Consider the following 14,679-nt stretch of genomic DNA (forward strand, 5'->3'; position numbering starts at 1 on the left):
CCATCAGGTACATCAAATCAGAAGTGGACGGAACCCTATCAGACCACCCATCCAGTTCGCTCAAGTGGGCTTGCCTGGGGACGTGTACCCCCTTCCAATCTGGAGACTTCAGGAGGGGTTGTGGTGGAAATGTGGCATTTACAAAGGAGGTCCTTAAGCCCATTTCTGACTCCTTTGCAGAGATTGAGGGTGCTACTGAAATCCAGGCCAGTTTATGGGAGGTATTTGGGATCAGAAGTAGGTTGGACATTGTTTGGTGGGAAACTGTTAGGAAAGATTTCTCTGAAAGCAATTTTTCCTCCATATTATGGATGACCACAACCCTTTTGCTTTTGGTTGGCTACCCTGACTTGCTTTTTTCAGTGGAGCACAATCTTCAGCTGCGCTCCCCGGGGCTTTTCCTCATTTGTTATGGGGAAATTGACACATCCTTCAGGCTGTTAGTACTGGAAAACAATGTTTCCCTTATTCTTTTACTTTGTTGCCATTTCCTGGTAACTTTTTATCAGTGTGCAAAGTGCATAACTGTACCGTGCACTGGGGTCCTTTTGTTTTATGGCCCTAGATCACCTTTTTGGTGAATGTACAAGTGTGCCTAGGATGAACTTGTGGCAGCATATTACTTTTCTGGTATTTTAACTACTTTTTATCGAACCATACAGCATTTATTGCAGATGGCTCATGACTGTGGCCAGTGCCAAAAATGGCCGTGCCATAAAGTCTTTTGTTCTGTCCTTTGGCCATCTTGACCCTTTGTCTTCCCCCAGGTCGAGTTGATCCAGGACTTCTTTATTTGGGCATGCAGCCTCCCGCGAAAACAGCATCTTTCACAGGATCCTGCGTGTCAGGTGTGCTTGCACCCAGGAAGTGGGTTGGGACTGTCTGGTCTCAATCCACACTACTGGTGCCAGGATGTCTGGTAGGCCTGAATACATGAAGACCATCGTGGACAATGATTGGACCACGGTTGGTGTGCATGCAAAGGAGCAGATCTTCTATTGGTTGTCCGGATTTGATCACGCATTGAACTTTGGATAAGAGAAGGGGCCCTACATTCATTGCAGGCCGGTCTACAGTGGTTCATACCGAACTACCGAAGGAACCAAGTATCTGTGAGCTGAAGCAGACCAGTGGACCCACTGGAGATGAACTGGAAGGTTTGGCACACTGAGTCCGCTGCTGTCCCGTTGGACCCCTGCCTTGCTCTCGACCTTAGAAGGTCTGCGAGGAGGCTTCAACCCTTTTTAGTGGGAACAACTGCTCTCAGCGTCTTCTCATTTCCTGCCAAAAGAGCCTTCTCAGAAGTGTTCCTGGGCCATTCAGTGAACTGACCAGCTCCGTCCCAGGACATTGAACATGAGAGCCGCTGTTTCGAGTTGGGGGCTTGAAACTTTGGGAATCCCTAGCTTGTGGTTCTCATACACACCTGCCAAATAGTCCTAGCTCCACTGGGTCGCGAATAAGAAGAGTGTGTCACACTGCAACCCTTTAAGGTCCCTGCATCACTGCTTTGTGGTGATGCTCATTCTGGGTGACTTTCCCGCCTCCTGCTGCACCAGAATGTTCTTCTTCCTCCCTTCATAGGCAGAGTTGTGGCTGCTGTCCCGCTACAGACTACTGTGCTGTCCCGAAGCACCTGAGAGCCGGATCCTCAAGCAAAAGTGGATTTCAAAACCTCAGACGACCTCGACTAAACTGGCATTATTTGGTCTGGATTGAAGCAAGGGGCGGTGAGTACTTGCATAACTTACCGGTGGCCCCTGGCTCATCCATTTGTCTTTACGCACAAGGGTTCCTTGGGATTCTCTCTTTGGCTGGGGCAGCCCACGCTCCCTGGCATGTTCCAAAAGTCAGAAACTGATCTGTCTGTAAGCGCAGACCCTTCCCTGGTGACTGGAACTTCTTCTACCCCCTTAAGGACCCTTACCTAACTGCTGTTCTTTGAGAACAAGGCTCCCCACTTCGTAGGGCTGGGCTGAATAAGATAGGGTTTCCACCCTAAAGGCTGCCTAATCTTAATTTGTGTTAACCCTCTTCTGTTACAGGTTGTGGATGTTTTACTCCCTTTATCGCATTAGGCTACAGTAGTTGTGTATGTTAGATAGTGAAATGCTTGTGTTGTAACTGCTGCATTGTTAGTTTGGTTATTTGTGTTGTTTTATTGGGCCTAAAATAAATGTATACGTATTTATTATATACACTTGTCTAAGAGTATTCTGTGGTATCTTTACTGTGTGTGCTCATTGTGGGCTTCTGATCACTCCCACACCTCCTGAGACTTAGTCTTGACCGTCTGCCAAACAACCGTGATTGGTCTGGCTTGTCCTGAAGGTTCCCTGTTTCCTTAAACTAGGGTGGCCTCCTAAACGTCTGTCCATCAGAGTTTAGAAATCCATTCTAACAGTTACTGTATGTTAGGACTCACTGAGAGAGCTGTAGAGGGAGATGTTCAACAACCAGCGATGCAAAACAGAAATCTTGAGTAAGAGAAACTGTGTGATAACTTTTCAGTGTCGCCAAATGTGTATAATTTGAAGACCAATCCCATCTGTCCAATTTTACAACAAATGTCCTCCTTAGCACGCAGTGGTCATCATCACGGTTCGGGATCCATTCTATTGCTTCAAAGGTCTAATCCACCCTAATAGTGAATTTACTCTGGGCGTTGGTATGGATTTCCTTTCCGAGCAGTTGTGATAATGGACAGAGTGGGGTTAGTCTTGATTCTAAGTATAGTAGACAGTGCCTTATCAGGTGCATATAATTATCTGGGTAAGCATGATGATAATGAGGGTCACAGCTAAGAAAACATTATAAGGGGCATATGGCTGGTCGTATGATGGGATGGCTCGTGAACATGGATATGGGCCACAACTATCAGATACATAAACCACTCTGGTGGCAACCCGGACTGAGGTGGACCACCAGAAGATAAACAATACATTTAAGTCTTAATGCACCACTCTGTAAGTAAAGCGGGGGGAGCAAAAGGGGTGCACAGTCAAAGGCTATTGCATGAGAGTGGTGTTCCCTCAATATCAGCAGAGCCAGAGGCAAGCAAGAGACTGAGCGCACCAGTAGATATGTGCAGGCCAAGCGAGAGCGTATCTTCCTCCCGTACAACGGTCGTGTGAGTCGGCCCCATATGTATGTAGGGTGGGTATTGAAACTCGCCAGAATGGGGTTGTCAAATTAGGACCCACAAGATATATCTTGACTGGCTGAAAGCTGCACTGGTCACCCTTGTGAATATGGCAAACTGCATATTTTTTTGAAAACATTTTTTTTTAAATCACAGGTGTCAAAAGGACACATCTAAAAAGCACACCCTCTGCACTTATTTCTGAATCGAGCACTTAGTGTTCTTAAAGGGTCGTAAGGGGGAAGGGGTGTCGTACAGGGCACCCAGATTTGTTCCTTTTGGCTTTTGTGCCCTGTACAGTTCAGTGACCTGGTCATTACCACCTGAAACTGCCCTGATTCTCTCATAGCCAGATGTCCCCAAAAACACACAAACCTCTAACTAATCTTTTGTTTGAACATCTTAGGTAGATTATTAACGACTCTTTGTCAGTAGACACTAATGCAATTCTTTAGAACTATGCAATGGTCACGGGACATCTGACGAAACCACCCAGGGGTGTTGCTAGATCTGGAAAAGATCCGGAGCTACGCTAATGTCAGGACTTTCGGGACTCAAGGCTAGCTTGCCTTTTGGTTGTAGCTCCTGACCTTCTATCCAGGGCTACAACCAAAAGACCCGGGCCTATAGCCCTCTTGCCTCCCCAGCAATGCCTCTGATTAACCACCCATGTAGCAACCTAACCCCTTACATTTCTAACATATTCAAAATTTGCTATTTCTCCCAAAACCTTCCAAGCATCCATCCACCAACCTTGTGGAATCTCAAAATCCTCTTGACTTGGATCAGACACGCTGTGAAGTCAATGTTGATTTCCATATTAAAGGATTTTAGGATGATTGCAGTGGTGAGGCTTCTCCAGCCTTGTTGCTTTAGATCCGCGAGCTGCAACTAATACTCACAAACTTCAGCTACACTTGAGACCAGCCTCAGGTGCCTGGTTCTAAAGTGGATGCAGCCATTTATTTTTGATAATAGCCAAGTATGGCTCTCAGACCGTAAGTCTACGTGGCATGCTCTTCCTCACCCAGATGACCTACGCTGTCCACTTGCCTGGGGTGATATCTAATGGCATCCACATACATGAGGTCGACCCACCAAAAGTCATTTAATACATAGGATCTGTGGGAATCCAAAAAGCACACAAAGAGTTGATCCTATGTCAACCTAAAATCATGATGATTGGCAGATTGCAATTTATATCAATGGAAAAGTCTGATGAGCATTTCATGGAACCATTTATCATCACATCAATGCATATATTTTCAGCATACGTAATTAAAAGAACATGATACATTTAAACACATACCCCAATCAAATAACAATGTTCATACTGTTCCACCTTCGTGACGTACAAACACACACCTCACAAGACAAAACTGACAGCCCTTCATACACATATAAAATTGTGCAAAAAACGCAATCTGTGCCAATAACAAGCTTGACTAGTACCCAATACTCTCAGGCACTGTACACCTAACCAAACCGGTGTCTAGTCAAAGGATCGGATCTAAAGGGTCGACAGGTCAAAGGATCGACACCAAAGGGTCAACAGGTCAAAGGATCGAATTTTTTTTAAATTATATATATTCTTTTAAGTTTTCGTTTAGTGATTTATAGCAAAAAAAAGGGGTTTGGGGGGGACCACCCCCAAAAAAAGAAAAATATGTGAAAAGAAAAATATATTCGATCCTTTGACCTGTCAACCCTTCGTGTGTCGATCCTTTGACCTGTCGACCCTTTAGATTCGATCCTTTGACTGGCAACCAACCAAACCATGTGCCACTATTCTGGCGGCATAACTGCTCAGCACCTTAGGCTATGCAAAATTTACAAAGGAAAAAATCTTGATGAAATGTCATTTGAATCCATCAATGGAAACCTGAGTTTTGGCTTTAAGCGTTAACAAATTCCAACAACTCAGCCTTCTTCAGGGCTGAAACTCCTTTATCACAGAACGGGGGCAAAATAACCTATCTTCTTGCCTTTTACAATACTGGTCACTTCTGACAGGTAAATCCTAACATTCATTTGGAAGTAGGAGGTCCTTGCATGACCTCCTAGGGAGCCCACTGGTACATCTCATGCCAACATTGTCTGCAGGAAGCGGCCAAGACAGACACTTTGCTGGCACTCAACCATTAGCTCACCATCACGAAATCTGCTTGCCATACACGAATGGCGTTCCCATCGCTGTGATATCTAGTGGCTGCTGGTTTGATGGTGGTGTTCTTGCAGAGCCATTTCGTCGTTGTTGGCATTTCTGAACGCAACGTTGGCATTTGTCTAGCGCATCCTGCTGCCCTGTCAATGGACATGCACTGATCTAGCTCCTAGGTGCACGGGCACATGCTGCACTAGGTATCTTGCGCGCAAGGTTGTAGATGCGTATGGCGAATAACTAAATGAACTACAGGAGTATATATGAGCCTGGTAGGACCATCTGTGACTAACTTACATGTTACTTAGCACAATAGGAGCATGTAGAAATCATATTATAAGTCTAAGGAAAATTACAGAAGGCCTCAAACCACAGAACACGAGACGAAAGGAGCTGACGCAGGCGGGAGGCTGCATGAAGCGCAGATCGAGTCCTCTGCCAAGGTCAGAGATAAACAGTCACATTCCAAACTCTAGACGACAAGGGGACCAGCTGCAGGAAAATTGAATACATCCTCATAAATTCAGACCCAAGAGCTCGATTTAGTGGTCCACAAACACGTGATGCAGCTGCGCTAGACAACAGACATTCACCCGTGGTGGTAAGGAGAGCCGATCCCAGCAACCCAGACGAAGAGTGAAACAAGTGTTGCAACGTGGAGACGCACTCTCATAGGCAGACTTTTCACATCATCTTGAAGAGGTACACAGAGAGCTGAGAACCGAGTCGGGTCCCAGGCCTGGGGAGACCAGCTCCAGCCTATCACGAGATAGAAAATCAGGGGTGGATGGCAAGGGGCAAGAACCAATGGTAAGCTTACTACTCTGCAACAATGTGATAGATAGTTTCTGGGGGACGGGGCAGGTCAGCCACCTGACATGCAAGGACCAGTAGAGTAACCGCTATAGGGTATGCCTATATGGGTTACCATTCTCAGCACCCAATCAGTATCAGGGATAGGGTTTTTGGGAAGGGCCTAGGTGATGACGACAAATCACAACAAAACTGGGGAGCACGCATTGTAAAGTTGAGATGTACTGGAGAATCTTGATTGTCTTGTATGATCCGTGTTGTTTTTTTTAATAAACCACAGTCTAACTTGCCATTGGCTGAACCCTCCTGGGGGAATGTTATTGGGCCCTTGGGAGTCAGACAGACCCCAAGACGACCTCTGGCATACCTTGGAACTACCCCAATACAATATTTCCTTACACCTGTAGTAAGAAGAGCCTACAATAAAGCCCACCTATTCCCAAACCAACAGCCTGCATCCTGATTCTCACTCGACAACTGTGATTTAGGAACACCATCCTCTGGATTAATCCATTGCTAGACTTTCGTAGGTGTGGTCTTCAGATCTGGACATAGCACTGTCACTTTGTGACACCATCCTCTGGACTAATCCATTGCAAGCTTTTTGTAGGTGTGGACTCCAGATCTGGACACTGCACTGTCACTTTGTAACACCATCCTCTGGACTATTGCACGCTTTTTGTAATTGTGGATTCCAGATCTGGACAGAGCACTTCATGTGAGGCCAACACAATGAGGTCAACCGTGAACTCACAACATAATTATTTCTGCTGGTTAATTCTTTCCCGAAGGCCCCCAACATTGCCTCGTTCCTCCTTCTGCATGTCCTACTCTTTGGAATTTGTGAAATAACTCCCATATATGTCTCCTTTGCGATAGTTGCCACTTCTCTGTCCCCCTTGTTTGCTTCAACCCAAAGGTCTCTCAACCCCACTTGCAGGCCCTCAAACTTAGCTGCATGGAATCTTACCTTCCACTTCTGGCTGCTGCTTTAGGGGTCTCACATCACTATCACTGCTACTTCCTCTGGGGTGTCCATTGCAGGCCTTACTGTCATCTGTAAAAATGTAAATCTTCTCTTATTGGTTGTCGCTAGCGACATTGTAGAAGACTTTGAAAAGGATGGGCGATGATAGTTGTGTCATGCCACTATCGTACAGTGACTCCCATCTATCCAAACGTATGTCTCCTGGCACTCACTTAGCTCCTAATTCAGGGCACCTTTCTCTGGCCCTATCTATTGTTTCTTTAATCACCTATTAGTCTCTTGTAGGGTCTTGTTGAAGTCCAAGTAGAGCACACCTATCTCTTTTCTGCTTATTGTCCAGGGTGATTCCCTGAGAAAGCCACCACTCGTAACCCTTACATCTTTCACAGGCAAACGTAACTTTACGGATGGTCACGCAACATTAATTGTAACTCTCCTGCCTGAAAAATGTTTCCAGCAACTAAATACTGTAAAACACAGAAACACTGAGGCCCTTATTCAAAGAGCCTTTTCCAATGGGGTTTTGCCATTAAAAAACACTTCTGTGAATTAGGCCCTGAATGTAATGGCCAGCAATGACCACTAGTTATGTTATGTTATCTTACTTGGCATTTATATAGCGCCTAATCCGTAGTTCAAGTCAGTAGAGAGAGAGAGAAGTCATATAGTGCATGGGCGCACCAGATATGTGTGCAGCCGGTGTGATAGTTGCATGATAGCTGCTTCTTAGCAGAAATCAGTTGGATGTGGTCAGTCTGGAACAGCCAGACTGAGTTCTGGCTGCGTTAGGCCTGAGGAGACGCGTAAGCTAGTGGTGAGTGCTCAGCTAGCAGTGTTTAATTAGGATGATGGGTAGTTTGTGGGATCATGTTAGTATGAGAACAGCTATACCGAATGTGTCATAGTATAGCTGTGTTCTAGTTGAGTGATGGTGTATTAGAGAGAGTAAGCATAGTAGTGTGATATGGTGGTTATCAGTAACTCGCCGGTGCCCAAGCACTACATCCTTACATTTGTTCTATCCATTTTATTTACTCTATTTGTTCCATCCGCTTCGTCCGTTCCATCCACTTTATCCGTTCCATCTGCTGCAACCGTTACATCCATTCTATCCACTCATTCCCTCCAAAGTGCTGCACAAATAGACATTCATCCTGGAGCCTATCACGGCTCACCTACTGTAATACACTTTGCAACTGCTTTGTCAACAATGTCCCGGGTGCCTGTCAAATGCCTGATTTTCTTTTTGCTATTTACAATTTGGTCTAATTATTTGATGGCTAGGCCTTGCATATTCCTTTCTACAAAAACACCTCTATGCATACTGTTAAGTGGATTTCTAAACTCTGACCTGGTGGGCAGATGTTTAGGCGGCCACCCTCGGTTTACTGAAACAGGGGAACCTTCTGAACAAGCCAGACCAATCTGGGTAGCTTGGCTGGCGGACAAGACTAAGCGCCTGATTCACAGAGCATTTTCCTATGGGATCGCGCCATTATAAAACGCTTCTGTGAATCAAGCCCTAAGTCTCAGGAGGGGTGAGAGTGATCGGAAGTCCACAATTAGAACACACCATAATGAACCACAAATTACTCTTAGACAAGCATATATGAAAAATATCTATACATTTACTGTCGGCCGGACCGATAGACACAAGTCAACTTTAGTTATGCACAAATAGTTACAACACAAAATCCTTATACTAAATAACAAACAAACATCACGTTTTCTAATGTTACGCAGCAGTAAACACATCCACAACCTGTAAGGATAAGGGTTGGTTAACACACTGGGAGCATTAGACAATTCTTCAGAGTCGTTCCCTAACTTTCGAGTCCAGCCCTAAGAAGAGGGGAGCCTTGTGGTCAACAGTACAGTTGTGCATAAAAACGCACGATCGTGCAAGCAGAAAAAAAGAACGGGTCTTCTTGGGAGGCCTGTAGCATGTCAGGAAGGGGCTTGAGGCGATGAAGAATTGGTGCCCACTATTGGAAAAGGGTCTGCCCTTGGCGGCAGAGCAGTTTTCAAAAGGGGAGAATAGCTAGGGAGCGCAGGCTAACCCAGCCAGTATCAAATACCTTTAAAGGAACCTTGTGTGTAAAAGTGATCGGTTGTGCCAGGGGGCCAACGGTAAGCGATGCAAGTACTCGCCCACCGTAGGTACAGTCTATACCAAACTTGACCAGTTTAGTCGAGGTCGCTAGTAGGTTCGAGTCCTGCAGGTTCGCAGCGCTCCAGCTCTGAGTGGCTGCGGGATAGAACGATTGTCTGTGACAGGACAGTTTCCTTTTTTCAGCTTCTGAAGGAGGTATGAAGAACATTCCAGTGCAGCAGGCTTCAGGGCACAGGAGAGCAGAACACCAAGGGATCTATAGCGACCATCACCAACAGGTAGTGACGGAGGAATCACAGATGGGGACAGCATTATGCACTCTCCTAATTCGGGAGCTAGGCCTGCGAAATTTGGCGGGAGAATGCACGGGACCACAAGCAAGTGAGGTTCCAAGTCTTGGGTTTGCACCCAAGATGGCAGCAGTTCTCCAGGATACTCTGAGGTAGAGCTGGACAGTTCACTGGATGGCCCAGGAACACTTTCGAAGGGGCTCGTTCTGGGGATAAGCAGGGGGTGCCGAGAGTAGTTTTTCCCACTACTCCAAAGGGGTGAAGCGCCTTGGCAGGCCTTCTTGATCGAAGAAGAAAGCAGGGGTCTGACGGGACAGCAGAGGGCAAAGGGTGCCAAAATCTTCCAAGGCGTCTCTGGCAGTTTCACTAGTCCGTTTCTTTGTGCAAGAGGCTTGGCTCCTTCTATAGTTTGGTGAGAACTCCGGTGATCGACCTGGAATGGAGCAGAGCCCCTTCTCTTATCCAAGATTAGCTTTGCACCAAAATCAAGGACTTCCAATCGAGGATCTGCTCTCATGCAGGCATCCCAGTCGTAGACCATTCACGCTCCACAGTGGTCTCAGTTATTCAGGCACTCCAGACATCCTGGCACCAGTAGTGTGGATTGGGACCAGACAGTCCCAACCTGCTACCTCGGCACACACACGTGACAGGCAGAAGCCCGCAAAAGAGATTGGTTTTCGCAGGAGGCTGCATGCCCAAATAAGGAAAATCTGGGTTACTCGACCTGGGTGAAAGCAAGGGACAAAATGGCCATGGGACAGAACAAAAGACTTTGTGGCTCAGCCATTTTCAGACCTGGCCACAGTCTTGAACCAAACGCAGTAAACGCGATGTGATTCAGTAAACAGAAGTAAAACACATAAAAAGTAACTGCTGCCACCAGTTCGTCCCAGGCACTCTCCTACAATCACAATCTACTGAAAAATTGTCCAGAGGTTATTTTATTTTTAAAGGTATCAAAAATGTATTTATTAAGATACATTATTTTCAAAAATGAATTAATCATTAATTAATACACACACATTAAATTACATTAACATTGCAAAGGAGCACAAAACACCAGGTGATAAAAACCTAACACAACCATCATTCGCCAACAGTCAATCCATCATTTACAACTCAAAACAATCAACCTCATTCACTCACAGTAAAAACTTTTATTTGACTAAACTTTTTAGTGCAATCCATATGTGGTAGCACATAAATTAGCCCCACATGGTCTTGAATAGTTCATCTTGTCCACATCAAATGTGTGTCAGCACAACCATTGACCAAAAATGTGCTCTATTCCACGGAGTGGGTACATTTAACAAAAAATGATAAGTCCCATCCCAGGATCTTCTTCTCTATCGGTTTCGACGTTTTTGAAAAAATATGAATGGAATAACGTCTTCATCAGGAGGACCACTTGATACAGTATTACCACTGACTCCCAATGTCATGACATTAATAAATAAATGTTTGATACCTTTAAAAATAAAATAACCTCTGGACAATTTTTCAGTAGATTGCGTTACACTAATACCCTAGTCCAGGGTGTGGGGTTTTCCTGCGCCTTTCAGTGTGCTCACTCTCCTACAATCACCATAAAATCTTTCGAGGGTGTCTAGGGCCATAAAATAAATACATATGTCCTTTGCACTGAAACAATGCAATGAGTTAGGAGGCGTGATGCCCTTTTTGTCTTGTGGCACCTTGAAACACTTGTGTATAGGGCAATACAAATGCCCAATAAAATAAAAAAAGTGGGTATCCTGTTACTCCTAGAGCGGTTGAGTGGAATGTTGGGGGTGATAGTCTCGATGTGATAAGTGGCCGTTGGGGAGCTGTCGAAGGGGGATGCAATAAAGTTGGTCTTCACTTACCTGGATACATATCCTTGCTTCACCTCTTTGTTGGTGGCGAAGCATCCAGTCTCCTACCCTTTGCTGTGTAGCCCCCTCAATTGCTGATCACATTGACTTTGCTTTTACTGGATTGTTGATCCTGTTCAGGCCTGGGGGCCTGCGGCTGCTGTGATGACAACCCCCGACCCAGGATCTTTTCCTGCTGATGGGCCTCCAGCTTCACCACTGAGCATGATGTTATGCATCCCCATTAAGAAACGAACCCCTAAAGGCCACCTCGCACATTACATGCATTAGGCAGCCATCTTTGTTATGGGCTAGTCAGCACATTTCATTGGCTTTGCCAAGAAGTGTTTTCCATTGTTGCCTAGCAACCCATACATTTCAACACTCAGTCCAACACTGTGTTGAAGTGTGCTGCCAAACTCACCAGCTCACACCTCTGGAAAGTACCGCATTGTTTCTTCACCATTAAAAGTGCATACCCGTACTCCCGTACAATAAACATGGTTGCAGCTAGCAAGGCTCCCCACATATTTCCTTACTCAACTGAGGCCTCCTGCCATACACTTGACAAGGGGGAATAGGTTGTTCGTCACGTATCTCATTAAAATCAAAGAGGACATGTGTATCCTGCAACAGGAAAAGTCTGACCAGGATACCAGATTTCTGGCCTTGCAGAAGGAGTAGCAAGAAGGTTTGGACTCTCTACTGCAGAGCCAGAAAAAGCTGGAGCAACAATTAGATTTCAATCGGGCATGTGCTGAGCAGGTAGTCACCCTGCAAAGCCACCTAGATAGGGAAAAGGCAGAGAGCAATAAACTGATCCTGAAAGACCTGGATACCTGGATACCAGAAAGCTGGTGCCCTTCGAAGGCAAAGGGACGACCTGGCGGCACAGATGCAGACTCTTAGTCAGGAAAGGGACACCTTAGGCCAGGAAGTCTGCCATTTAAAAAGAAAAACTGAAGAAAATCACTTGGCCCTCCAGGGGCTGGGTGACCTCCAAAAAGAGCATCAGAACCTGTTAGAGCACACCAGGAGGGTGGAAGAGGGTCTGGCAAGAAAGGAGCAGGCCAGTAGGGATGGGATGCAGGAGGTAACCCTCCTGCAGCAAAGACTGGCCCAGTACTCCAGGACCAATCAGGAGGCACAGAGAGAGAATGAGGCTCTCTGCCAGCACAATGATAGGCTCCAGCAACAGGTAGCCATGCAGGAGAGATTGATAGAGTCGAGTAAGGCCTTGGTTGAGGAGCTGAAAGCCCAGGCTCTTGCATTGCAAAAGGGAGCAGGGGCTGATAGAGATGAAGTTCGCTGGGAAAGGGAAACGCCTGAGCATAACCTCAGGAGCCATAGTACCAGAGGCCTTCATCTCTACCAGTCCCTGGACTCTGCCACCCCCATGTTCCCTGGCGCACATGAGCACGGGGCCACAGGGATGGCAGATTACTATCCAGCTAAAAGTATGGGGCTCATAGGCCAGTACCACCCAGGAATGGAGGGGCGGGCATCCGGGTATGGGCACCCAAGCACAGTGCAATTTAGTGGGGAACCCCAGGAGAGTAGGCCCACTAAGGGCATCTTGAAAACCTCTGCCCAGTTAGGTCAGTGGGGGAGGGGGGTACCCATCAAATCCTGGCAGCAAGGAGGGATCTGAAGACTCCTCTGAGCGTCACAGGACACAGGAGACCAGGTTCCCACATTCTGCCAGCCATTCCCAGGCTCACAGAATCCGGGAAAACCTGGAAGATCAGACGGGCACCTCTGGGAGCAGTGCTTCTGAGTCGGAGGATGAATGGACCAGGGTTACCCGAACCAAAAAGGCCAATAAGGCAAAAGGGCCTTGCTTAAGGACCCATTGAAACAAATGAAGGCAATAAGGAGTGTCATCACGCCTTATCATAAGAACGCCAAGTATTCTGTTTTGGAACAGTTGGAGCTCTATGAGCAAATGATGGAGACTTTCCATTTGAAGGACAGCAGTAGCTGCATCCAGTACGTCAAATGGACATTCTCCCCAGAATACTCCAGTTTCTTTGCAGGGCTGGAGGACCAAAACCATTCAAGATGGTCCGCATATAGGGCGGCAATCTTGAAAAATAATTCTGTTCATAGAAATCCCCAAGAGGCTCGCAAGGCAGCCTACAATTTGCAATATGGGGAGGATCAGGCCCCACAAGAATTTGTGCAAAAATTGAAGCGTGCCTTTGCGCAGACCACCAAAAGGGTGCACACAGACAGCAAAGAGTTTGTCAATACTTTTTTGCATGCCTTGCCCAAATACATCATAACCCAGCTAGTGAGAGATTTTCACGAGAAGAGGTCACTAGACTGGGTCATTGAACAGGCTACCCGGATCTATGAGGTGCAGAAACCCATAGAAAATAAAAATAATGCACAGAAAAACCCCAAAACCAACAGCACCCCTGCTGCTGCCAAGGTGGCAGAGGTAAAGGTTGCCCCCGTTTTAGATTTGGAGATGGGGGGCCTAAAAACCTGCCTGAACCAAATAACTCTAACACCAGAAGGCCCTCGGGCCAGTCACAGACAGGGAGTCAAGGAGGTAGTCCCACAAATGGGGTCCCTCGCTCCCCTGATTATGTAAGTCCCCGCTACAAGGGAAATCGACCCATCCTGGGTTATGTGTGGACTCCTCCAGCCCAAAGGGGGGATCCGGCCAAGCACCTAACCCAGGGAATTTCCCCTCCTAACTTCCCCCTGGAGGGCAGAAATTCACCAAACCCTTGGCAGAAATTTTTCCCCAGGTATCCACCCAACTTCCAGCCCCATAATCATCCATCCTTCTTTCCCCAATTCCCTGAGCCCAGACAACCTAATCCGGGAGAGGGGAGGCCAAGGGTGGAGGGGTACCCAAATCTTCCCAACCCGGGGTATTACCAGAGAAGGGATAGCTACCCTTCCCGGGATCAGCCCAGGGGGGAAAAGAGAACCCTGTATCAGCCTGAGCGGGTTTCACAATTTGAGCGCCAGGTCCAAAATATGGCATGGGATCTGGGTCACATGCTGAGGGCGCAACAGAACCCTCAGATGGGCATGCCGGCACAGAACGCCCCAAACTCTGGACCTGGTGCTCCAGAACAATGACGGGGGCAGCACCCCGATAACCCACTGGTTCCCAGGGAGGAGGCACAAAGGGAAGGGGGGTGTAAAGCCTTGGAGGAAGCTTCCTTCCTCACTTGTAAACAGCCTCTGGAAACCCAGGAACCGGAAACGAAATCTCCTGCCCCTGAAAGTCTGCCTCCAAAGGAGCAGAGGGGGGTAGGAGAAACAAAGTACCCAAACAAGCCCAGTTTGTGGAGGA

Source organism: Ambystoma mexicanum, chromosome 7p, assembly GCF_040938575.1.
Source record: "Ambystoma mexicanum isolate Mex_15411 chromosome 7p, UKY_AmexF1_1, whole genome shotgun sequence".
In the NCBI taxonomy this organism is placed as follows: domain Eukaryota; kingdom Metazoa; phylum Chordata; class Amphibia; order Caudata; family Ambystomatidae; genus Ambystoma; species Ambystoma mexicanum.